We start from the raw sequence: 27,055 nt of genomic DNA, 5'->3' as shown, positions 1-27,055 counted from the left end.
ACTTGAGGCCAAGAGTTTAAGACCACCCTGGACAACACACTGAGACCCACTTTCTACCAAAAAAATAATAATAATAGCCAGGCTACAAATTGTAGCTGTCATCCAGTACATTGAGTTTTATTGTGTAAATGCAGTATAGTACATGAACATGGCCTTTAGAGACACTTCATTCTTAGGGATGTTTTCGGAGCAGTTATAGTGTTTTTATATCAAGGCAGCCATTTGACAAATGTCTTAGAAGTCAGATGACTTAAAATGTAAAACCTGTGTGTCAAAATCTCTGTGAAACAGATAATATCTAAAGTTCCACTATACCTGAGGGTTCTCCAGGGACATTGCTCCAGCTGACCCTAAAAGACGTCAAGAGGCCAGAGTTGTTGCTTACCTAAGTAATTTGGTATTTTTGGTGTTAAAGGAAAAACAAGGTTTCCAGACTTCTCATATTTTAAGAATTTACCTACTAATGTGTGCTGTGAATGACAATCAAACATCATTTTTAAGGCATGAGGGGGAAATTATGCTAATGAATCTTAAAGAGAAAGACTAGTGTGCTTTGCTGAATAGTTAAAGACACGTTTATTGTCTTATGATTTTGAAGATTCTACCCTAATTATGTAATATAATAGCAATGAGCTCTTTATTAATAAAGCACTTAATAGTTTACAAAGTGTTGTGACCCACTTATCTTATCTGACTCCTATGATAATATAAGTAGACAGGGCAGTTATTATCCCCATTTTACCTTGAGAAAACTGAGGTTCCAACATACACTAAGTGGTAAAGCCAGGACTCCATCACTGGTAGGGCCAGGTTTCTCTTCACTACACACACACACACACACACACACACACAGACACACACACACACACACACAAATACATGTAAGACAGAGTCTCACTCTGTCACCCAGGTTGGAGTGCATGGAGTGCAATGGCACAATTACAGCTCACTGCAACTTCAAACTCCCAGGCTCAAGCAATCCTCCCACCTCGTCCTCCTGACTAGGTGGGACTACAGGCATGTGCCACCATAGCAAGCTAATTTTTTAAAAATTTTTTGTAGAGATAGGGTCTCACTATGTTGCCCAGGCTGGTATTAAACTTCTGGTCTCATGCAATCCTCCCACTTCTGCCTCCTAAAGTGCTTGAATTACAGGTGTGAGCCACCACACTTGGCCTCCATCACTTTCAAATTCTCTACTGCATTATATTTACAAAGTCTAATTGCAGCTGTGCAGTTCTATAGTCCTATAAGCAAAAAATCAACATTACAGTGCTAAAGAAAAGAAGCAGAAAAGATGAGCCACTTCTGGTTTAATTTTGCACATTGTTTTAAATATCTATCAAGGAGAACATTTTAGTTGAAAAGGAGAAATTCCACTAGAGAATGCCAATGACCAAGGACAGTTGCAAACAGAAACAAAAACTGTAGCACATAAAGAATCCTGCTGTGAAAAAGATCAAGGACAGGACAAAATAAATAACTATAATATAATACAAATCTTAATCATAAAATCTTAAACCTAAAAAAATTTTTTAAATGAGGAAGAAGTCATTGCCTTCAGTAAAAGAAGAAAAATGACTATCACAACAAACAAGGTAGAAATTCTTTTAACCCATGTCGACTTAACAAACCTCCAAATTAACCAATGTCTTCCATTCTCTCTGTAAGACGTTTTCAGATACTAAGTGCTCAATGAATGCCACAACTAAAGGGCTACTCTCCAGAAGGTGGAAGCACATATGCCCTCACCAGAGGCACTCTACTCTAAGAATTAGTTGTTTGTTCTCAAGCTGATTTATGTTAGTTAAACTTGTAATTATGGTTTTATAATAATTAAATATTGTGTCATTAAATGAAAAATATAAAAAGAAAATTGTTTTTATGAAAACTGAGTTATGAATCAGAAAGATCCTACAAAAATGAGTCCTCAGAATAACACTGCTGCCAAATTAGGTATGGGCAAGAAAAACCTAATACCTTGGGGTTGGGGGTTGGGGTTGGGAGGCAGAATTCTAGGATTTTTGCACCCAGTCTTCAAAATGCCTGCATTCTCAATCTACTTTTTTTTTTAAGGACCTGGAAATTACAGATGAATGAAAGGCAACACATATCCACATGTAAAAAGAAAGATGAAGAACTCTAATTAGTGGACCCAAATGCAAAATGAAAGCTTTGGTCACTAAGACAATGTCAGCTACAGACAACCTACTACTATACTATTGAATGCTAGATCTTACTCCTTCTAACTTTATTTTCATACCCATTAACAATAATCTACTGTACAGTGCAAAATAGATAGAAGAATTGGAATGTTCCCAACATAAAGAAAAGATAAATGTTTGAGGTGATGGATATTCCAACTGCCCTGATTTGATCATTACACACTGTATTCATGTATCAAAATGTCACATCAATTCTAAAAATACGTATAACTATTATGTATCAGCAAAAAACTGCAACACCAGAAAAACAAGAAAATATTAGCAACAAAGTTTATACATTTTGATTTGTAAATGAAGTGCTAAAGAAATGTATTTTTCTTAATGGTTGCTATTTCAAATTAGCTTTCAGAAATTTCCCTTTCATGTGATCTCAAACATAATGAATTCAGCTCTGCAACATTATACTCACTAATAAGTTTAAACCAGAGAATTCTTAAAATCATGCCTCATCAATATATAAGTCCAAAATACTTATTTGACCAAGTAACTTCACAGTAGGATGTTTTCCTTGGAGTAACTGCCAGAGATATACATATAAGAATGTTTACAGCAGTGTAGTTTACATAGTAAAAAAAGAGAAAAACCTAAAACAACAAGGGATAGGTATATTCATACTGAATAAGATATTATGCAGACAAAAAATTATTTATACCTATTTTAAACATAGAAAAGTATTCCAAATATAAAGAGAGAAAAGCAGGTTATAGACGTTTAAATAAATATCCAGTTGGATACACTGAAAATAAGGTTAACTGGTTATTTCTGGGAGGTGGAGTTGTGGGTATGTTGGGTATTTATATTATCTATATTTTATTTTTATATTAAAAAATAGAAATAAACCTCTCAAATATGTACAGATCATGTTTTCATCTGCCAAGATCTTAATAAATTAACAAAAAACTATCAATGCTATTAGGATGTTTTAGAATTGATCCATGACAGTGAAATCAGGAAACAAGGATACCAGGATAGAATCTGCTATTAAAAGTCAGACACAGAAACACAAATACCACATGATCTCACTCAAATGTAGAATCTCAAAAAGAAAAAAAGTTGGTATCAATCATAGAAGAGCAGAGAGTAGAACAGTAGTTACCACAGACTGGGGAGGGGAAAAGGGAGAAGATGGGGAGAGGTTGCTCAAAGGATAAAAAGTTACAATTAGATAAGTGGAAGAGATTCTGGTGTTCTGTTGCACAGCAGGGTGACTGTGTTTAACAGTAAAATATTGCATATTACAAAATGGCTAGAATAGAAACTTTTGAATGTTCTCACTGCAAGCAAATGATAAATGCATAAGTGACCAATATACTACCTTGTTGGATCATTATATAGCACAGATATCAAAACATGGAATTATACCCCATAAATATGTACAATTATGTGTCAATTTAAAAAATTAATAAACAAAACATTCTTTTTTAAAAAGGAATTTGCTATTAATCTCCAATTATTAGGTGAAGTTTCTATTGCCACTGAATCCAGCTTGTAACTTGCTTTAATCAATGGAATGCAGCAGAAATTACACTGTGGAATGTCCAATCCTAGGCTTTAAGAGGCTTTGTAGCTTTCAACATTTATCTTTTACTACCGGAGAGCCCCATGAGAAGAAATCTAAGCTAGGCTCCTTGGGAACGAGGAACCACATGGAAAGCCAAACCCAGTCAAAAGCCACCATCAACTGGCAGATATGAGTGAAACTATCTTAGACCATCCAGCTCCAAGTCAAGCTGCCAGATGATGACTGCTACAAGAGTGACCTCAGGCAAGATCAGCAGAGGAAACACCCAGCAGAATCTAATCCAAACTGTTGACCTAAAAAATCATGAGCAAAGAAAATGGTTGTTGCCTTAAGCCATTAAGTTTTATGATGTGCTATGCAGTAATAGAGGATCATTTCATTCATAAATTGATCACTACACTATTATCACAATTAATGTTTTGGTATACTATTCTTAGACTAATTTATCCCCTAAGACAAAATTGAAATTATATGCTACATACTAGTTTTATGATTCTGTGGCATCTTTGAAATGGGAACACATGCAGTGTCTCATGATTACTTCAAATTTCAACTCAGAAACATAAGGAGAGAATGAAACACTTGGTATTCAGAACATTTTGTATTCTTTACATAAAAACTCTTCCCTCTGTGCAGCTGTGGGCTTTTTCTCTTAAGCCCAAAGGCCTTGTTGTACGTGACTTCATAGGAAGCTCTGCCTGGGGTCCTAGCACAGGACCAGATTAGACACTGAAACAGTAAAACCAAGTTCATCATCGTCACTACCACCACTGATAATGTTGATAAAAGCCAACATTCACTGAGGGCAAATCATATGCTAATACCCAGCTAAGCAATAAAGAGACAGCACAGCAGAGTAATTAAGAATATCTCTGGAAGTTGGTCCTAGTGCAGTGGTATTTACAACTAATGGATCACAACCAGTTACAGACTTATTTGTTCCTTCTCCACCCTCATTGCTTCACTTGACTAGCCTGAAAAAAAAAAAAAAAAAAAAAGAAAAGAAAAGAAAAAGAAAAAATGGTATCTCTGGAACCAGACTGCTCTGCCACTTCCTGTGTAGCCTTAAGCAAGTTACTTCATCTTTCCAAGCTCAGTTTGCTCATTTGTAAGATGGGGATAATAATAGTATCTATCTCATTGAGTTACAAGAATTAAATGATATGTAAAAGCATTTAGAACACAGTCTAGCACACAGTGTGTACTCAAAAAATTATCAGCTGTCTATATTAATTAGCATTTTACACACATTAGTTAACATTTAATCCTCACATTTTACAGCTGAAGTGAGAAACAAAGAGGTTTAAGAACTTGCTATTAAGTGGCACAGCCAAGTTCCAAACCCACCATTTTTTTTTGACTGCAGTACCTATACCCTTTAATACCCTTTTAGACTTTGGGTAGAAGTCCAGGAATGTCAAATCAAGTCCCTAGTTCCAACTAAACACTTCATGTCTACACAGCCTCTGGAGAAGGCTGGGGGGTCACAGAGGCACCTCTACATCACAACTAAAGAGTTGCATGGAGGTTTAGGATAGTACCACAAATTCTAGAGCTAAACACAGCTCCAACAATTATAGAAATATGTAGAAACACATTGACACTGTGGTTTCTACAACTCTCTCAGCCAGGTACTTAGTAGGTATTCAAAAAAGGTTGGCTGATGTCTCAACTAGATTCACTGTATTACTACTTCATCATGGGCAGTAAACCAGGCTTTCCCCTCTTCCCTTTCTCTCATTAAAATTATGAAATTATCCAAATACAGTCAGTCTGTATTTACAGGTTCCAGATCTATAGACTGAATGGCAGATTTTAAAAAATTGAAAAAATAAAAAAATACAGTATAATTTACATAGCATTTACATTGTATTATGTTTTATAAGTAATCTAAAGATAATTTAAAGTAAATGGGATGATGCGTGTAAACTGGTTATATGCTAATATACAGGGATTGAACACTGATGGATTTTGGTAGGGGGGAGGGGATCCTGGAACCAGTCCTCAGAGGATACTGAGGGATGAATGTACAGTACAGTGCCCATGCTACTGACACTTTGTTTTGCTATTTTTAAAAACCAGAAGTTTTTTTAAAAACAGCTATTGATATTTTTAAAAACTGTAAGCTTTTTAAAGAGAATCTCTAATCCTATTACATTTCTAAATAAAACAATTAGCTTCTGTCCAAAGATACTCAGCTAGTTAGTAAAAATGACAGGAACCAAGCAGATTTCTTTTTTTAATTTTTAAATTTTAACTTCTCTAGAGGAAAATAGAAGTGAAACAATAAGTGAGTTTAACCCACAGAACTGCTCAGCTAAGTTTAGTTCTACCCAAATTCTGTCTGGTGCTTTTGAAAATAACCACTTTCCCATACTTACAGGAAATGGTTAAGCAACCTCAGAGAAGTCATTTGTTTTTGCATGGTAGACAGTTTTTTTTTTTTTTTTTGAAAGGTGAATCCTTTTCAAATAAGACATGCATTCATCAACTGAAGCAAGTCTACAGCATGGTACAAGTTATTACTTTATTCTAGATATTCTTTTTCCTTTACAGGAACAAAAAGAACACAATATTTAAATGAACTTGCACATTTATAATAAAATGAATTCTCAAAACTTTAAGACCAAACCAGAACAACAAAAATCATTAGAGAACAGACAAGCTGATGGATCAAGACCAAGCAACATGGTTTCATCTTGGTCTCAAAAAAGAGACCAGACATGATTGTGGAAAAAAAAAAACATATTTTTTGAGAAATTTCTCAGGTTATACTATAGTTGATTTTTTCAGAAAAAAACTATCTACTGTCTCTTTTTTTCACTATAGCCCTATTTGATTCTTAGAACAGTAAAACATGGTATTTGAGATGAGAGACTATATAATTTCTAATGGAAAAGTTTTCTGCCTAGGTGATAAAACTTTACTAATTTTTAAAATTTGGTTTTTGGTGCAAATAATTCTAACATATTTTACTATTTTCCCATCTTCTTACAAACACTAGTCTGAAGAGATTTATGGTCATCATAAAAGGAAAAGTCACTGACTACACTATACTTGTTGGGACACAGAACTGTATCCTGGCTGAAAAGGTAGAGAATGAAACCCACCAACCCACAACCTAGAATGTGACCAATTTGCCCAAAATGCATTTCAATTAACAACTAAAGGTTTAAAGCAATTCATATTGCATAAGTTGCTTTAAGTTTTAGATTTCTACATTGAACCAAGTTTTGCTGCAGTTAGTTACTCCAGCTACGTTTCAGTGGACTTGTTAGCGTAACTGAAGTTCAATTTTAATTGTGGTTCATATATTAGTCAGTAAACATTTCTACTTAAAAATATTTATTTAATAAAGTCAATTGTAAAATCTGTGAATTAAGATAAATTTTGGTCAGGCGCGGTGGCTCACGCCTATAATCTCAGCACTTTGGGAGGCCAAGGCAGCTGGATCACCTGAGGTCAGCAGTTCGAGACCAGCCTGGCCAACATGGTGAAACCCCATCTCTACTAAAAAACAAAAATTAGCCAGGTGTGGTGGTACATGCCTGTAATCCCAGCTACTCGGGAGGCTGAGGCAAGAGAATCACTTGAACCCAGGAGGCAGAGGTTGTGGTGAGCCGAGCTCACACCATTGCACTCCAGCCTGGGCAACAGAGTGAGACTTGGTCTCAAAAAAAAAAAAAAAAGATAAATTTTAAAAGTAGTTGGCTGAATTTAAAATGTGTTGAAATATACATGTGAATACTACTTAGTACTATTACTCACATTAGAGCCATGAATAAGACTTATAATTTGAAATACACAAGAAATTTTCATAATCAAAAATTTTAGATCTTCCCAAGTTTAGAAAATCCTCAGATACTCAACTTTGGTCAGATATGGAGAATTAGCTATAGAGGATAGATTTAGCTAAATCAAATTTTAAAAATCTAAAACTAAAATCATATTAAACCAATCATATCTACTAAAATGTCACTTAAGTCTTCAAAAGTTGTTTTAAAAATTACCATCTAATATAAATGGCTAAAAGCTTCATAAAAAGTAAAAATAAGGAAGATTTCGGCAAATTATTAAATTAGATAAACATAATTACATGGATATTTAGGTAAACTGACCAAGGATCACATTTTGGTGTATCATGAGCCATATCAAAATAATCCCATTCCTATGTCTTCCTCAACTCTACCCACAAAAGACTACAACAAAATACAGAGGTAGTTATATTAACTATAAATTAATTAAAATTTCAAAGTAAAATCAGCCTTACAGAAACTATTCTGGGACATATTATTCGTTCCAACATTACTTCTACATACAGTAGCCAATCAGCTCAACATATTAATCATTACTTTCCACATCCTCTGTAAATAAGATTAACTGGTATGGTCAACAGACTAATCCTCCCCCAACCCCCAAAATGTCCATGTCCTAATCCCTAGGGACATGGTTACAGACCTTGAGATGGAAAGATTATCCAGGACGGCCTAATACAATCACAGGGGTCCTTAAAAGGCAGAAGAGGTTGGGAGGCCAAGGTGAGTGGATCACGAAGTCAAGAGATCAAGACCATCCTGGCCAACATGGTGAAACCTCGTCTCTACTGAAAATACAAAAATTAGCTGGGCATGGTGGCCGGTGCCTGTAATCCCTACTCAGAAGGCTGAGGCAGGAGAATCGCTTGAACCTAGGAGGCAGATATTGCAGTGAGCCGAGTTCGTGCCAGTGAACTCCAGCCTGGTGACAGAGTGAGACTCCGTCTCAAAAAAAAAAAAGCAAAAGAGGCTATCAGAGTGAAATAATGAAAAAGGACATGACTTGCCTTTGGTAGCTTTGAAGATGAAGGAACAGGGCCAGGAGCCAAGGAATGTGGACGACCTCCAAAAGCCAAAAAAGTGAAGGAAATGGATCCTGCCCAGAGCCTACAGAAAGGAACACACAGCCCTGCCAACTCCTTCATTTTAGCCCAGTGAGATCCATATCAGGCTTCTGACCTACATAACTTTAAGATAAATTTGTACTATATTGCTTAAGTTTGTGGTAATTTGTTATGGTGGCAATAGAAAACTAATACAACTAGTCCCCACAACATGCCTGACATTCATGGCTGTACAGCTCCACTTCTGTACTAAGTGGAGTTAGGAGCTTGCCCAAGGTCAGCTGTGGCATTTCGAGTTATGCTTGGTATAGCTATTAGGTAATTCAGTTAACTTGCAAAATAGATGAAGAAAGCAATTCTGAGAAGATCAGCTGAAATCACCGGAAAAACTCAAAAAGGCAAGCCACTAAAATTGTTGTTGAATTAGGTAGGAGACAACTCTAAAAGACTGGGGAAAAAAAAACTGAAAGTCTAGACAAATTTTGCACTCAGACCGCTTCACAGGTGTCCACATTTTCATTTCACTTTATAATAGGTTATAGGGTCAAAAACTTGCTGAAGCAAAACACATGGGGGTGAGTTTCTGTTTTAATATTGTTCCATTTCCTTTCTCTACTTTGCCCTGAGGGCAGGCTTTGGTCACAGAGTGGTGTGGAAGTGCCAACAGGTAAAATTCCAATGAGTCCCATATTTCTATCCAGAGAAACTAGAAGTAGACCCTGTAGGCTATACAGCATGGGGGAAATCCCAGAGGGGAGAGAATCAGAAAAGAGGATCCCTTAAATCTATGCATGAACCTGCAAAAGTTATGGAATAATCAGTGAGCTACATATGTGCAGAACAGACTCAAACCAATATAGCAAAGTCTATTAGTTTCTATTGCTTCTATAACAAATTAACCTCAAACTTGACGGCTTAAAACAACACAAATTATCTTCATTTGTTCTGGAGGTCCGAAGTCTACTATGGGTCTCACTGGGCTAAAATCAAGATAGCAACAGTGCTGTATTCCTTCTGGAAGTTCTGGAGAGAATCCATTTCTTTCTGTTTTTCAGCTTCTAGAAACTGCTTACATTCCTCAGTTTGGGCCCCCTCCCATCATCAAAGCCACAACTGCAGACTGAATCTTTCTCACACTTTGTCACTCTGATATTGACTCTTCTGCCTCACTTTCTCACTTTTAAAAACCTTATGACTACACTGGGCCCAACTAGATAATCCAGGATAACCTCTTTATTTTAAGGTCAGCTGATTAGCAACCGCAACTCTAACTGCAACCTAACTCCTCTTCATTATGTAACCTAAAATATTACCAAGGCTCCAGGGATTAGGAAATGGACATCTTTGGAGACCATTATTCTGCCTACCATACAAAGGCTAGGAGAACTAAACTAATATTGGAGCCACTGGCCACAGATGGTGAAACAGAACTAAGGTCTGAACCTGAGCAGGATGATCGCCAGCCAAAACAAAAATATCAACATTCTTCAGAGGATAAAAGAGTCTACACAATATAACACCCATAATGTCCAGGATGCAAGCCACAACTACTTGAAATACAAAGGACCAAGAAAATGTGAACAATTCTCAATGGAAAATGCAATCACCAGATGATGGAATTATTGAATACTTTAAAGCTGTTATTATAATTATGCTCCACGAGGTAAAGAAGAACATATTGAAATAAGAAAGTAAAAATTCTCAGCAGAGAAATAGAAACTATAAAAAGTACCAAAATAAAATTTTTAAACAGACAACAAAAATTCTTAAAAGAAAAATTCACTGAATGGCCTGAAAAGCAGAATGGTGATGACAAAGAAAAAAATGTCAATGAACTTAAAGATTAACAGAAATGATTCAATTTGAGGAACACAGAGAAAAGAAAGATTGAGGAAAAAATAAACAGTGCCTCAAGGACATGTAGGGCAATATCAGAAGGTCTAAAACATATGCAGTCGGAGTCCCAGAATGACTGGAGAAAAATATTGGGGCAGAAAAATTATCTGAAGAAACAATCACCCCAAACTTCACAAATATGGTAAAAGACATCAATGTACCAATTCAAGAAGGAATAAACTCATAGAAAACCAAGACACAAAATGCTGCAAACCAAAAGTAAAGAAATACTCAAAATCGGCTAGGAAAAAAATTCAACATATTACATACAGGGTAACAATTCACATTACCATGGATTTCTTTGAGATGGAGTCTCACACAGTCGCCCAGGCTGGAGTGAAGTGGCATAATTTCTGCTCACTGCAACCTCCGCCTCCAGGGCTCAAGTGATTCTCCTGCCTCAGCCTCCAGAGTTGGTGCGACTACAGGCACGCGCCACCACGCGTGGCTAATTTTTTGTATTTTTGGTTGAGACAGGATTTCATCATGTTGGCCAGGCTGGTACCATGGATTTCTTAATAAAAAAAAAAACCTCTGGAAACTAGAAAATGATAGAGCAACATCTTTAGTGTTTTTATATAGAGAGAACTATTAGATACATTTGTGTAATATATATATGTATATATCTTTGTGTAAGCATGTATCCAGAATATTTGAAGTATTCTTACCACTCACTAAGATGACAAATAATCCAATGTAAAGGAATGGGCAAAAGATTTAAACAGCCATTTCACAAAAGGTGAACTAATGGCCAAAAAATCCACTTCTCCTTGTCCCTACACAAAGATAGTCAACATCAGAAGTCATCAGGGAAATGCAAATAAAAACCCAAGGTAACCACATCTGCTGGATTGGCTAAAATTAAAAATATTATTTTACTAAATTAATCAGCACTCTCATATACCACTGATGGAAATGTGAAATGGCACAAACAGTTTGAAAGATAGTTTAGCAGTTTCTTAAAAAGTTAAAACTTATAGTACCAGATGACCCAGCCAATCAACTTACAGGAATTTACCCCAGAGAAACGAAACTGAATGTCTATACAAAGACTTACACTAGAGTGTTCATAGCAGCTTTATTTGTAATAGCCCCAAGCTGAAAACAAATGTCCATCAATTGGTGAATTAGTGAATAAACAAATTATGGTAGATCTGTACAGTGGAATATTATTCACCAATTTTTTTTCTTTTTCTTTTTTGAGACAGAGTCTCGCTCTGTTGCCCAGCCAGGCTGGAGTGCAGTGGCACAATCTCAGCTCACGGCAACGTCTGCCTCCTGGGTTCAAGTGATTCTCCTGCCTTAACCTCCCAAGTAGCTGGGACTACAGGCGTGCATCACCACATCCAGCTAATTTTTGTATTTTTAGTAGAGATGGGCTATCGCCTTGTTGGCCAGGCTGGTCTCGAACAACTGGCCTCAAGTGATCTGCCCACCTTGGCCTCCCAAAGTGCTGGGTTTACAGGCGTGAGCCACCGCGTCCAGCCCTATTCCCCAATTTTTAAAAAAGAAACCAGTATGCTGAGTCAAAGAAGTCAGGCCAAAAAAGAGCACTGTATGATTCCATTTACATGAAATTATATAAAATCTACATAATTCAATTTATATACAATTCTAGAAAATGTAAACTTACCTATAATATCAGAAAGCATATCAGTGGTTGCCAAAATATGGGTATGAAAAGAGGGATAGAAGGGTTATTTTTTGTTTTGCTTTAAGTTTTAAAAATATAATTGCAAGCCGGACGCAGTGGCTCATGCCTGTAATCCCAGCACTTTGGGGGGCTGAGATGCACGGATCACGAGGTCAGGAGATCGAGACCATCCTGGCTAACACGGTGAAACCCCGTCTCTACGAAAAATACAAAAAATTAGCCAGGCGTGGTGGCGGGCGCCGGTAGTCCCAGCTACTTGGGAGGCTGAGGCAGGAAAATGGCGCGAACCCCGGAGGCGGAGCTTGCAGTGAGCCGAGATCGTGCCACTGCACTCCAGCCTGGGTGACAGAGCAAGACTCCATCTCAAAAAAAAAAAAAAAATGTATATATATATATTTATTTATTTATTTATTTACAAGAATGAGGAATATGCAACACTTCAGCACTCTGATTTTAATTATACAAAGGCCAGTTTGAGAAGCTTATTCATTTGAACAATTATTGCACATTCTCATATGCCAGATTCCAGGTCTTTGCTCCACAAATTCTTTCTACTCACACAAAGGAACCATACAAGGTCTTCTGTGTAAAAGTATTTCTGACACTTAACTATAAACACCAGCAGAGTGAAGGGCTAAATTTCTATAATGTCAATAAGTATTTCAAGGTATTTTGAATGAATGGGTTAGAATGGGTAGGTATATCATCTACTTTCATATTAATAGAATTCTAGCTCAGGCCAGCTGACCTTATAATTACATTTCAGGATGTACATGTTTACATCTGATCACAGATTACCATATGTCTTATTTTAGAAGGAAAGAAAAGGAAGATAGTTTTAGGGTTGTTATTGATAACTTAAACTTGGAACTTTATAGTCTCAATTATCTCTATTTTAGCATGCCATAACCCAATACTAATGTCTACAGAGAACCTTGAGACCACTGACAACGCTGCTGTGGACAGATTAATACAGAATATACACTAGCAACGATTTTATTTATTCTGCAATGTACCTAGTAATCAAAGGCTTGGTGAGCATTCCTTAACCTCAAGGATAAAAGCAAGCACAAACTGATGAACACCGGTTGGAAACTGCTATGGGTTCAGAATCAGAAATAACCTTTGCATTATGCCAACACAAACATTTATTATATTAACCTCTATCAACACATCTGGAGTAAAAAACAAAACTTGAATTAGTTTACATAAACTAAGACATAGATTCGTTTGCTTCTTAGAAATTAATATTTTAATTGAAAAAGAAAATACCAAGATACAAATGGACAAGAGAAAACTTTCAGATGAAAAGCCAAGATAATACATGAAAATCCTAGAAATGAGAGAACCACACATTTCTATATATGGCAACATATTATTTGGCCACATATTATGTTCATATAAGGTAAGCCAACATGCAGGGAGTGAATGTCCTTTTGTATGTCATTGTATTCTATGGGATAAACAGGACTTTAAATGGCCTCAGGGATGTCTGGGTTTCTGAGAAACGTGGGAGAAGGAGGGTAGAGGTAGCAATTACTAATAGAAAAAGAATTAGTAACTCAGTTTTAAGCAAGTCTTAGGTACTAATCAAACTCCTCTATTAAATTTGCTCTAAGAAAAGGACACGATAAAAGATTCCAACCATTTTGTGATTAGACCTGTCTCTGTGTCTATACCTTACTTTCACACTAACAAAATGCTAATCAGGAATGCGAGGGTCAAGCTCTCTTTCATAAAACCTGGTATGTGTGAACACCTAGATGAAAATCAGTGTGTAGCTTACCGGAAGTACCTTCCTTTCCCCACTGCCAGCCAAATGGAAATTACATTATAACAATCTAATTACAGATTAACCATCTATTCCAGGTATAGTCAAACCCCACAGGCTGGTCCCAGGCTGACCTGGTTAGGCCCGGGGCAAAGCTTGAGAAAGCAGATCAATCCTAGTCATTCATGGCCCCAGAAAGCCCAGAAAAAGAGGGCTGATTCTAGTCCTCTTAAAGGTCTAGATCATTCTATGGCAGGGCAGGTATGAAACAAAGGGTTTTGTATCATCTGGGATTCCTGGGTCCATAGATCAAGAGAAGTAGGAGAAAAAAAAAAGTAAATGAACTTAGCCAAGTAGGCCTTTAATTCATGAAAACTAAGATGAGTCTAAGAGATCATGAAAGGGCTGAGAAATTAAATGATGTATCTCCATTATGTTTTTGTTGAGGGGCTGGGGTTTTGGGAAAGGGGCAGCTTGTTGAAAACCCTTTGGATATAAACAAAAAAAAATGGGGATAAAAATCAATGATTTTTAAAGGCAATAGTTTAAGAAAAATCTGTCTCTCTCTACTTTAGCACCATCTAGAGCTGAAATAAATGACGGTAGAATCCGCACATAACCAAGGCATCTGATAATGTGGCCAGTCAAATATGCCTGGCCAGAACATTCCCCTCCTGTGACCTAGATCTATCTTAAGAAACTTGCTGCCCAATTCCAACAGCTCCACTTTCTACCTTCTGTGGACTCCTAAACTATTCCTCTCCAGTTCCTGAAAAACACAAGATTAATGTTCTCAAGATGTGATATGGCTACACCTAGAAATCCCTGATACCCTTGCAGGAGGCCTTCAGAGTCAAAACAATTTCATCATAATACGTTATATGCCATTTTCACTCCACTTCTCTCATAAGTGTACAGCAGAGTTTTCCACAGGCTACATGACTTGTGCTATTACAACTGACTGAATGCAGAAGCAAATCTGAAAATTCAGTTGTATTCTATTAAGCTAAACATCAAAAAGATTTGCAAAAATGAAAAATAATGCATCTCACTAATGCTTTTGTTTTGGAAAATAATAATTCTCTTTTTTAAAAATTTTATTTAATATGTAAAAGGTTTTTATTGTTATTAAATAAATTAATATTTTTTAAATGTTAGTGTTAATTTTTACATATCTAGAGAAATAACTCACACAAACAAAAGCTCTTAGGGGTCCTCGATAAAAAAAATTTTAAGAGTGTAAAGGAGATTCTAAAACCAAAATGTTTGAGAAGCGTAACTCTGCCTTCAAAGATAAACTACTCCCAAACTCTCCACACATCTTGACCCAAACATGCAAGTTTAGTATACTAAAATCATATAGAGTAAATACACAAAGTAAATAAATACAGAAAGTCTGGATTGCTTCAGTGAAGGACAAAAATGGGACAAGGGGTTTCTGGATCATCCTGAATTACAGTGTCCAGAAAAAAAAATTGAACTTAACTATATATGCTTCTTTTAACATCCTCAGGCAGGAATGTAAACTCCAAAAACTTATTCCTGTGGAAAAGTAATTTTCTTTATCCTGAGGTTTACAGAAAGAAACTGTCTAAAGTGAAGACTCCTATGATACAGAGTTGTACCCCTATCCCACCCCCAACACCCTGCAAATTCATATATTAAAGCACTAACCCCCGGCCGGCCGCGGTAGCTCACGCCTGTAATCCCAGCAGTTTGGGAGGCCGAGGCGGGCGGATCACGAAGTCAGGAGATCGAGACCATCTTGGCTAACACAGTGAAACCCCGTCTCTACTAAAAAATACAAAAAATTAGCCAGGCATGGTGTGGGCGCCTGTGGTCCCAGCTACTCGGGAGGCTGAGGCAGGACAATGGCGTGAACCCGGGAGGCGGAGCTTGCAGTGAGCCGAGATCTCGCCACTGGACTCCAGCCTGGGTGGCAGAGCGAGACTCTGTCCCAAAAAAAAAAAAAAAACAAAACACTAACCCCCAATGTGATTGCATTTGGAGACAGGGCTTTTAAGAAGGTAATTAAGGTTAAATTCGGTCATAAGGGTAGAGCCCTAATCCAATAGGACTGGTGTCCTTGGAAAAAGAGAAAGAAACAGCAAAGCTCACTCTCTCCACATCTGCACAGAACAAAGACCACGTGAGGGCACAGCAAGAAGGTAGCATTCTGCAAGTGAGAAAGAGAGCCCTCACCAGAAACTAACCATGGTGGCCCCTTGATCTTGGACTAGTAGCCTCCAGAACTGTAAGTAAATAAATATCTGTTGAAGCCACCCAGTCTGTATTACTTCATTCTAACAGCCAGAGCAGACTACTACACTGCCTATACTATGTTCCCATATAATTACTCTATAAATATATTAAGGAGTAGGGAGAAATGGAGATTTTCTTAAGGGGGAAGGAAGTAGTGAATCAACGTATTCATAGTACCACACACCATAATTTAAGTTGTGTGGCCATTAATGAGTTGTTTAGATTTGTTTTCCTCAAAATGTCATTTGATTTTTAACCTTCGATTAACATCAGTACAGAAACATCCACTTTTTTCCCTCCTGGATAGTGTCAGGTCTAAAATTCATGCTTTCATACCTCAGCTCATACTGCAACTAATTCATAACACTAGTTATTAATATTTTGTTATGTCAACTAACAGAGAGTCCTGCCTTTCAGTGGCTTTGCCCAGTTGACAACCATGACACAGCTTAACCTTTACTCTTCCCAAAAGGCTACATGAAAGCTTGTGTGTGACCCATTCATTGCCTTCTCACCAACTCTATGGTATATTAGGAAATTCCTTTTTAAAAGTTAAATTTAATTGGCTTGGGAATTGTTTTCACGGCTCTCTAATGAAGGGCAAAGTGCCCCAATATAGGTCAGCCAGAAGTCCATGCAGCACTGTAGGAAGAGAAATTGATTTAATTGCACCACTTAGGTCTCAAACGCACAGCAGCTCTCTAGCTATGAAATAAGAAGATGAAAGAAAAAAGGAGGTAAATGTTGCTTCACTCTTTAATGTTGATTTTGAAAATGCTTCAGAGTAAGAGACTCCTTCCCTCCACATCATCTTCCTTTCCCTCTAACACTGAGAGGGTTTCCTATTTAGCACTGTCTTCTCTGTACAAAGAATAGGGTTTGAAATACTGCAAGTACTCAATAAATTCATTTCAGTGGAAAGGGAAGCTGAATGAACATTAATAAGAATGTTCCAAAAAATGATTTGGAATTACTCTATTTGCTATGGAAAAGTTTATAGAAAAAGGAAAGGTGAGGGGGAGGATGGAGAAGGAAAGGAGGGAGGGAGGGAAGGAGGACGAAGGATAGACAGACTGACACCTCTAATTTAAGAGTCCAAACAAAACTGTTAAGTGTTTGTTTTGGAGTTGTTTGAAGTAATATTACTTTCGGATAACATTTATTAAGCATCTAATATGTGTGCAACAAAACACTATGTTAGATGCCAATCATAGTAGCAAATATAAAAGAACTGTGTTTTTGTCTGCTATATGTAATTAATGTTTTTTGGCTGAACAAATAGAACCTATTTATATGAATAATAAGGTGCTGCATATTGCATTTTCTTGAAGGCACCATGAAAGCATACCTGGGCCAGAATTAAGTTGGATGTAGGAATGTACAGTTCCTCTACTCTTTAGGCTAGTGGCTCCCAACCTTTTTGGCACCAGGGACTGGTTTTGTGGAAGACAATTTTTCCACAGACAGGGGTGTGGGGGAAAGTGATGGAGGTAAGAGCATGAAAGGATGATGGTTTGGGGATGAAACTGTAACACCTCAGATCATCAGGCATTAGATTCTCATAAGGAGCATGCAACCTAGATCCCTCCCAAGTGCAGTTCACAATAGGGTTCATGCTCCTATGGGAATCTAATGCCACCCTGATCTGACAGGAGAGGTGCTCAGGTAGTAATGCTCGCTTGCCCACTGCTCACCTCCTGCTGTGAAGCCCAGTTCCTAGCACTGGTCCTTGACATGCAAGTTGGGGACCCTGCTTTAGGCAACACTTCCATGAAAGTGTTGCAAATTCATAATTGTTAATAAATATGAAATGGAAAGAATCCTCCTATAATGGCCTCAAGCCCTTAGTAAAGAATTAGGATCCAAGACATACCATTAGTTCTCGGCTTTTCAAAATCTCACTATGGCTGGAATACGGCCAAACCACCATGTATCTTAGACCACTGCTAATTTCAAAAAAGTTTTAAGTTTTGAATATACATTTTAGGTTTTTAACTAAAGATATTAAGATATTCTGGTAATATCCTTAAGAATCAGAGAGCTAGTGAATAAAGAGCCAGGATTTGAATATGGCCGTCTGAACTTTTCATTTCACTATTATACTACACAATACAGTAGTTAACAAAATAAGGTAGATTTATAAATAGATCTCCAAAATGGAAAAAAAAAAAAGGTACAAAAGCAAATGTATCTGCAGTAAAAGGTGTGGGACTGGACCTATAATTCTCAAATTATGGTTTTTGGAGAGGATGCTAGTCTGTATGTTCATATCAATAATCTTTTCGAGAAATAATTTCACAAGAATGTAAGCTCCTCAAAATCAGGGACCATGCTACATTAATATTTGTAAATTTAAGAACAAAGCTTAGAACAAGGTAGCATACAGTAAAGGCATATTTTAATGCATTTAATGTATTTATTTGGGAGGGCATCTTTTTGAAAATAGAATAGTTTTCTAAAAAGATACACGGGCACAAGTCAAAAGTAAACAAAAATACTTATTAATGGAAGCAGTTTAAAACAGAATGCAAGAAGAATCTGGGCTGGGTGCAGTGGCTCACGCCTGTAATCCCAACACTTTGGGAGGCCGAGAAGGGCAGATCACCTGAGGTCAGGAGTTCGAGACCTGCCAGGCCAATAGGGTGAAACCCTGTCTCCACTAAAAATACAAAAATTAGCCGGACATGGTGGTGCATGCCTGTAATCCCAGCTACTCGGGAGGCTGAGGCAGGAGAATCGCTGGAACCCGGGAGGCAGAGGTTGCAGTGAGCTGAGATCGCGCTACTGTACTCCAGCCTGGGAGACAGAGCAAGACCCCGTCTCAAAAAAAAAAAAAAGAGGAATTTGTATTAAAATGTTTACACTATGCTTCTTCCCGGATCACCACTGCCTCTTCCCCAATAAAAAAAGAATGAAGCATGGTGACCTGAAAAATGATTTATGCTTTGCTATATTTTCTGTCTAGGTGATAAAAATAAGAGATGAAGAACAAATTACTAACGTAATGTATAAAGGAAAAAATTCAAAAAGAGAAAAATGAGAAAATCAGAAAAATTGGTAGATTTGAATCCCATTATTCTCTGGTTTCAATAAAATAGAATCAAACCCAAAGCACTCATCTCCCAAGATTTTTTTCATACATTATATTCTCTCTATATGTAATATTTCTGTATTTAGTTTTCTGGTTGCTATCTGCAGTGGAATATACAACTAATATAAAATATTTATAATAATGTACAAAGTTCTAATAATAACCACGGAGTTCTACTGAACAATTAGGCATTCAAAAACGTTGTCAATGCCACAGAGAGACAAACACATTGTCGATTCTACACAGGAAGTCCTGTAGTTAAAAATCTGTCTAAAGGACATCTCAAAAGCATCAAATTACCAAGTACAACACGATATTCCACGAACTAAAAAACAGACAAATAGCATGGGAATAAATACTGAGAGCATTTGGTTGCTTTATCCTTATATTAATCATATGACCATGCCTAAAATTCACATAAGGATACGCTCTTTTAGTCACTTAAAAGACAGCCAATAACCCTGATGAGGGAAAAATCAAATTATTTTAGCTCCAATTTTCAATTTTCTTTTTCTTTTCCTCGGTTATTTACATTTATATTTATACATACTTGTCCCCCCAATCAAATTAACAAAAAATCTTTACCTTCCAAAGTATTTCTTAAATCTTTCCTCACAATATAGGTGCCAGTCTTTAACAATGCTTAGGGCCCCTGTTAGATTTAGCAATATAAAGTAATTTACATTGTCAATGATGCCTAATATTTATGCTCATTAATCTCTCAAGCAAATCTGCATAGCTGCAAATACTTTCACGAGATCTAAAGATAAAAAGTTTACTTTTAAATTCCATCAATTGGATATACTATAGTCTTAAAAGAACATCTTAACCTATAATTCCTTATTTAAAATGAAAAATTACATTAGACATAATGAGTATCTGTGAGTTATTTAACAAAGAACGCATATCACTGAATGGGATCTGCAAAGGAAATTTATAAGAACTCTTCAATGTATACAGAAAACTTGTGAGTTAAAAAAGAAATCTCAGTTGGTGAATACATTTATTTGCCAGATCTCAGAAGGATCTGAACAAAAAATTACTTTGCAGATACTTTTTTGTAATACTTTTCCATGTGACTCATCGGATTGATAAAACACCAGGTATACGACAGTCTTCAGTCTTTATAGTAACAACTTTGTCATCAATTTACAACTGACTGAGGGCCAGTTTGCTTATCATTAACCAACTTAAAAAATTAGTTATGGATTAGTCAAAAGGCTGGGATTGTAACTACATTTTTTCTACTAATAGTCATTGTCATTTGATGATGTGCCAAGACAAGATTCTATACATAAATTCTTCAAGTCTTTATCGCAATAATATTTCCTGCATTGGTAATTAATTAAAACAGAACTATGTACCCAACTGCAGTGAACAACTGGACTTGAAAAAAGCTAGCCACACTTTAGTGAACATGTGCTTATTTCCATCTAATTCAACATGCTCTATTATCTAATCCCCAAGTCACACTAGACCCTCTTTTCTATATTCAATTATTTTTCTGTGTGCTTCCTACAAGTGGAATGTTACCAAGCCTCTCAGTATCCTGTACTGATGCAGATGGAAGTGACGCTGCTGCTTTAAAGAGCAATGCATTTCTTATTCCCACTAATGCCCAATACTCTATTGTTCAGTTTGAGTTATCTTCATAATGTAGCTACCCAATCTAGATACTAAGGCGCTGAGCCTCCAGTTTAAAAAACAGAGAAACTACTAAGAGTGGGCCAGCCCAAACTCCTGCAGGTGATCTTGATAAATCTGGACACACTAGTTCCTCTCACCAAGACTCAAGTGTCATGGCAGCCTCCCTTATTTCATCATTGAGGCCCTTCCGACAATTATAGGACAAGCAGACGCCAGACATGTATTACATTCTTTCTGTCTTCAAATCACTTTACCAATACCAACTTAAAAAGATATTTAAACATCTCCTTTTGATTAAGCTCTCAAGACTGAGTTCTCCTCAATCATTCCCACTAATCTCTATACATTTTTCCTCTGAAGAGGATCTTGGAATGATTTTGTAAACCAAAAATAAAATTCTAGGCCCCTCAACTGACCGAACGGACCCCTCTGACTGAATGGCCAAGGGCGTTCCAAAGTAAACATGAAAAACTAGCTCAGGCTATGATGGGAAGTGGGGGTCAGACACACCTCATTATACTCTCCTCCCTTTGGAATTCTGGCACAACTGACCAGCATTAATATTAAAACAGAGATCTTAAGATTCACAAAACAGACTCTTTGTAGCAATAAAATACCAAATTCTAAACTGATTCTAGTATAACATCACACAACAGATAGCAGGCTGTGAAAGAAATAAAGGTATTTTACCCCAAAATATATTTCTTAGACCTATTTTGAAATGGCCCTGCAAAGCTGTCTCTTGTGTGTAACATTCTATAGAAAAAGACCTTTCTGATCTCTTTTTTTTTTTTTTTTTTTTGAGATAAGGTCTCACTCTCTTGCCCAGGCTGCAGTGCAGTGGCATGACCACAGCTCACTTCCACTTTGCCCAGGCTCAAGTGATCCTTCCACCTCAGCCTCTTAAGCAGCTGGGACCACAGGTGCATACCATCACACCTGGCTAATTTTTTTTTAATTTTTAATTTTTTTGTAGAGACAGGCTCTATGTTGCCCAGGCTGGTCTTGAACTCCTGGCCTCAAGCAATCTTCCTGCCTTGGCCTCCCAAAGTGCTAGGATTACAGGTGTGAGCCACTGCACCGCCCCAGGTCTTTTTTTGATCCAGGAGAGATTTAACTAAGAGTCTGGCACCTTTTAGGTTCTGATAAGAGATAATAACCATCTATTCACTTAAAGCCTGCTACCTGGAGGCTTCGTCTACATAATAAGAACCTTGGTCTCCACAACCCCTTACCTTATCTTAACCCAGACACTCCTTTCTATGGATTTCAGGTCCTTAGATAATAACTTAATTCTTTCGACCAATTGCCAATCAGAAAATCTTTGAATGTGGCCAGATGTGTGGCTCATGCCTGTAATCCCAGCACTTTGGGAGGCTGAGGTGGGTGATGACTTGAGGCCAGGAGTTCGAGACCAGCCTGGGCAATGTGGCGAAATCTCATCTCTACTGAAAAAACACAAAAATTAGCTGGGTGTGGTGGCAACATGCCTGTAATCCCAGCTACTCAGGAGGCTGAGGCACAAGAATTGCTTGAACCTGGGTGGTGGAGTTTGCAGTGAGCTGAGATTGCACCACTGCACTCCAGTCTGGGTGACAGAATGAGACTCTGTCTCAAAAAAAAAAAGAAGCAAAAATAAGAAAAAGAAAGAAGAAAATCTTTGAATCCACCTATGAACTGGAATAGAAGTCCCCGCTTTGAGTTATCCCACCTTTCCAGACTGAGCCAATGTACACTTTACATGTATTGATTGTTGTCTGCCTATAACTTCTGTCTCTCTAAAATGTATAAAATCAAGCTGTAACCCAACCACTTTGGGCACATGTTCTCAGGACTTCTTGAGTCTGTGCTTTGGGCCTTGGTCACACATTATTTATCTCAGAATAAGCCTCTTTAAAGATTTTACAGTTTGACTCTTTTCATTGACAATGTAATGATGTTTCATTGATGAATATACTAACAACTGTTTTAAATTTGACAAAATAACAGTTTCAGCTGTGAGAAATACTATGGCTTAAGCCTCCTTCGCTACCAGAAATTTCCTCTATGGCACTGAATGACACCTGAGGCAGTTGTCTGGGAAATGCTCCCACATAGCACTGGTCATCACTTGCTGCAAGAGGAAAGGAGCACACCCCACCCATAGAGGCATCCTTTTCTCACCGCACTCCTCATTCTTCTGTTCCCTCAGCTGAAGAAGCTTTCCCCAGCAGAAACACCAGGAAGCCTTCTTTAACTTCCTTCACCCCAGATCATTGGCTGGAGAGGACTCTGAGCCCCACAATCCAGAGAAATTCAGACAACTGATTCAAGTTCTGGTTCACTGACTACATTTTTGAAATATGTGGAATGCCCAGGAGTACCTTCATTAAGCAATATGTACTAGAAGAAAAAGAATTTCAAAAAGTCTCCTACAATTGAACTTGATCCTCCATTGTTTTTTGAAACTCCCTTGGAAGCTTGAATTTTCCTATTTGGCAAATGACCTGGTTTCCTCCTCATTTACATGTTAAGGATGGAATTTTTAAAAAATTAATTGGTTCATTGTTCTATCATAAGCACCAGTAGAAAAGTGAAGCAAAGCCAGGCTATAAAGAATAGTAGGCTGGCCACAGGGCAGCACTGGCTCACACCTATAGTCCCAGCACTTGGAGAGGTCAAGACAGGTGGATCGTTGGAGCCCAGGAGTTCAAGACCAGCCTGGCCAACATGGCAAAACTCCATGTCTACAAAAAATACAAAAATTAGCCAGGCATGGTGGTGTGCACCTGTGGTCCCAGTTACTCGGGAGGCTGAGGCAAGAGAATCGCTTGAGCCTGAGAAGTCAAGGCTGCAGTGCTGTGACCATGCCACTGCACTCCAGCCAAGCAAGACCATGTTCCCGTCCCTCCCAAAAAAAAGAACAGTAAATGACTGCTACTATGGTAGTCCCAAAAGGTAGATAACTCTCTATTGTTTTTCTTTTTTTTTTTTAAACAACTGGTAATCATTTATTAAAATAGTTGACTTAAGCATCTGCAATAGTGACTTCAACCTCAACTCCTGGCTCAATAATGATGGAAGTAATCTGCTTAACAATCTCAGAAAGACTGTGCAAGTCAATGAGTCACTTGTGGATCCTCATCTGGAAACAATACCATGTCTCAGAACCTTCATAAGAAGTTTTTCTTGTAATGATTCTCAAAGTCTTGGTAGGCATTCAAACTGGTCCTATCACTTTAGATTCTTTTCCTTTGCTCCACTGATCAAGTTGGCACACACCTTCTCCAAGGATTTTACGTTGTGGCTCATTAGAGTGAGTCTTTTTACTTATTTATTTTTTTATTATACTTTAAGTTCTAGGGTACATGTGCACAACGTGCAGGTTTGTTACATATGTATACATGTGCCATGTTGGTGTGCTGCACCCATTAAGTCGTCATTTACATTAGGTACATTTCCTAATGCTATCCCTCCCCACTCCTCCCATCCCACGACAGGCTCCAGTGTGTGGTGTTCCCCACCCTGTGTCCAAGTGTTCTCTTTTTTTTTTTTTTTTTGACATGGAGTCTCGCTCTGTCACCAGGCTGGAGTGCAGTGGCACGATCTCGGCTCATTGCAACCTCCGCCTTCTGGGTCCAAATGATTCTTGTGCCTCAGCCTCCCGAGTAGCTGGGATTACAGGCATGTGCCAACATACCCAGCTAATTTTTGTATTTTTAGTAGAGACGGGGTTTCACCATGTTGGCCAGGCTGGCCTCAAACTCCTGACCTCAGGTGATCTGCCTGCCTCAGCCTCCCAAAGTGCTGGGAGTACAGGTGTGAGCCACCGCGCTGGGCCTAGAGTGATTCTAATTCGGTGAATTGCCACCTCTGGCTTCATGGGCGTTTTTCCGTATCTCCTGACCAACCTGTTTTTTGGTGAGCGAATGGCGGTAAGTCAGGAGCAAGAGCAGGCTTACCACAGCTCCACACCACGTTGTTTCTCAAAGAGCTATATTTTTTCTTTAAAACATTCAGGCAAGTGAACAGTCCCAACTTACAAGTGACTGAATTTTCTGACTATAAAAAAGACAGTATGCTTAAATTTCTGGCAAATGTTTTCTATCCGTTGCCAAGGCTCCCAAATGCCAATCTTAACTCATTTGTCCCCTGAGCCCCCAATTCCATTAATCCAACCAGACCTACCTACCTGTCCCCCTCCAACCTAGACTCTGTCTTCAACCTCCTACAACAGTGTCCTACTCTCCAACTGAAGCTCATTTCTGAACCAAAGACTTGCAAGGATCAAGGCATGACCATTTTTAAAATCTCTGCCTATCAGCTTCTTCCTTTACCCCCAATCTCCACATTTCTTTCATCTTCATCATTGATTCTCCTCTTCCAATTTTCTCTAAACATCTCTGTAAAATGCAAAGTCCTTCAGGTGCTGCTAGGACAATCACAAATGAATTACAACAATGGATGAGGTTACAAGGGAATCCTGTCCACCCTTTCATGGACACAGAGAACTCTTGATGTTCCATTTACTGTCCAGAAACACCAAGGCAATGAGTAACCCTCTCTACAACGGCCAGATGTAGATCTAGGTCAAGATCTAGATATAAAAAGAACTGTACCACCACAAGGGCTCCAAAATGTCCCTCCATTCTCAATCCTGGCTTCTTGCAAACTTTCAGAAAAGTTGCTGAAATTTATCTAGGGATTCAAATAAATAAATAAATAAATAAATGACTGTGTCTTTCTGGTTGCTCCAATTATACTATGGAAAGGCCTAGTAGTATCAGCTCAACTCCAGCCCCCTACAGTAGGGTTGCCCAACCCCAAGGCCACAGACCAGTATCAGTCTGTGGCCTGTTAGAAACCAGGCCACACAGCAGGAGTGAGCAGTGGGCAAACAAGTGAAGCTTCATCTCTACAGTGACTCCCCATCGTTAGCATTACCACCTGAGCTCCACCTCCTGTCACATCAGTGGTGGCATTAGATTCTCATAGGAGCACAAACCCTATTGTGAACTGTGCATGCGAGGGATCTAGGTTGTGTGCTCCTTATGAGAATCTAATGCCTGATGATCTGCCTACTTGCAGGAAAACAAGCTCAGGGCTCTCACTGATTCTACATTATGGTGAGTTGTATAATTATTTCATTGTATATTACAATGCAATAATAATAGAAATAAAGTGCACAATAAATGTAGTGCACTTGAATCATCCCCAAACCTTCTCCCCTTTAGAATATATCACAAACTAGAAAGTATACATACATCCCCCGGACCCTGGTCCCGAAAAGTTTGGGGACTGCTGCCCTACAGTTTTCAAGACATGAGGTGACTAATTGACAAAACATAACTGCACTGATCTCACCTCAACTGCCAAGAACCACAGGCCTCATCTAGGTCCATCCCAAAGTCTGGGGTAATCTTGGCTGAACTCTTTCAAATCTCAATTTCCTAATGTTTTCATAGAGAGGGTTAACACTGCTGTTTCCTAATAGGAGTATTACACTAAATTAGTAGACATGCAAACTTATGGAAACAGTTATGAACAGGTTTCTGTATATTTATTTCATAATTAGAATACTGTCTTAGACAAAACTTTATTGCTTTTTTATTTCTTTTGTGTTTCCATATTTTCATATTAGCATGACAACAAAACTAGGTTCTTCTATTCATTTTTCTTATTTAGGTAAGTATTATCTGATGACAAGGTTGTGGGGTTTTTTGTTTTTTTAAGTAACTGTGCCTAGCAGAAAATCTACTTGTAAGTGGGCATTCAAAAGATGGCTGTATGACTGAATTACTGAGCAGAAAATTACCACTTATTTTCTATATAATTTCCTTATAACCAATCTCTCCGGTTATCTATCTTTCAGGCTGAATTCTCAAGGATAACCTACAGATAAATGGTAATCACTGGTTATAAGGGTTTCTAAAATATGCTGTTTTTATGCATGTATCAAGACACTTTTTGGAAACTGGCAAGTAATAGCAAAGAACTTTTCTACCACTAGTTTCCAGTTAAAAACTGGGCTATTTCTAGCTATAGCTTTAACCCTAGATTGTTAGTGATGCTAACACTTGATTCCTAATAGTCTTATTTCCCCCAAATAAAATAAAAAAGACAGAAAGA

General features: G+C 37.8%; 1 protein-coding gene across 3 annotated transcripts in view; it reads right to left on the bottom strand.

Annotated features, from left to right (window-relative positions):
- Window positions 1-27,055, bottom strand: part of LNPEP (leucyl and cystinyl aminopeptidase) — a 108,008-nt gene that overhangs the window by 72,611 nt on the left and 8,342 nt on the right. The window contains exon 1 of one of the 3 annotated variants that reach the window (XM_055233390.2): window positions 8,206-8,223. The exons of the other annotated variants lie outside the window; for them this stretch is intronic. The gene's annotated coding sequence lies outside the window, so the exon portion shown is untranslated. Of the gene's footprint in view, window positions 1-8,205; window positions 8,224-27,055 lie in introns of those variants that run through there. 3 annotated transcript variants of the gene reach the window in all.

This window comes from Symphalangus syndactylus, chromosome 11 (assembly GCF_028878055.3).
Source record: "Symphalangus syndactylus isolate Jambi chromosome 11, NHGRI_mSymSyn1-v2.1_pri, whole genome shotgun sequence".
NCBI lineage: Eukaryota > Metazoa > Chordata > Mammalia > Primates > Hylobatidae > Symphalangus > Symphalangus syndactylus.
This window is presented reverse-complemented; position numbering and strand designations above follow the sequence as displayed.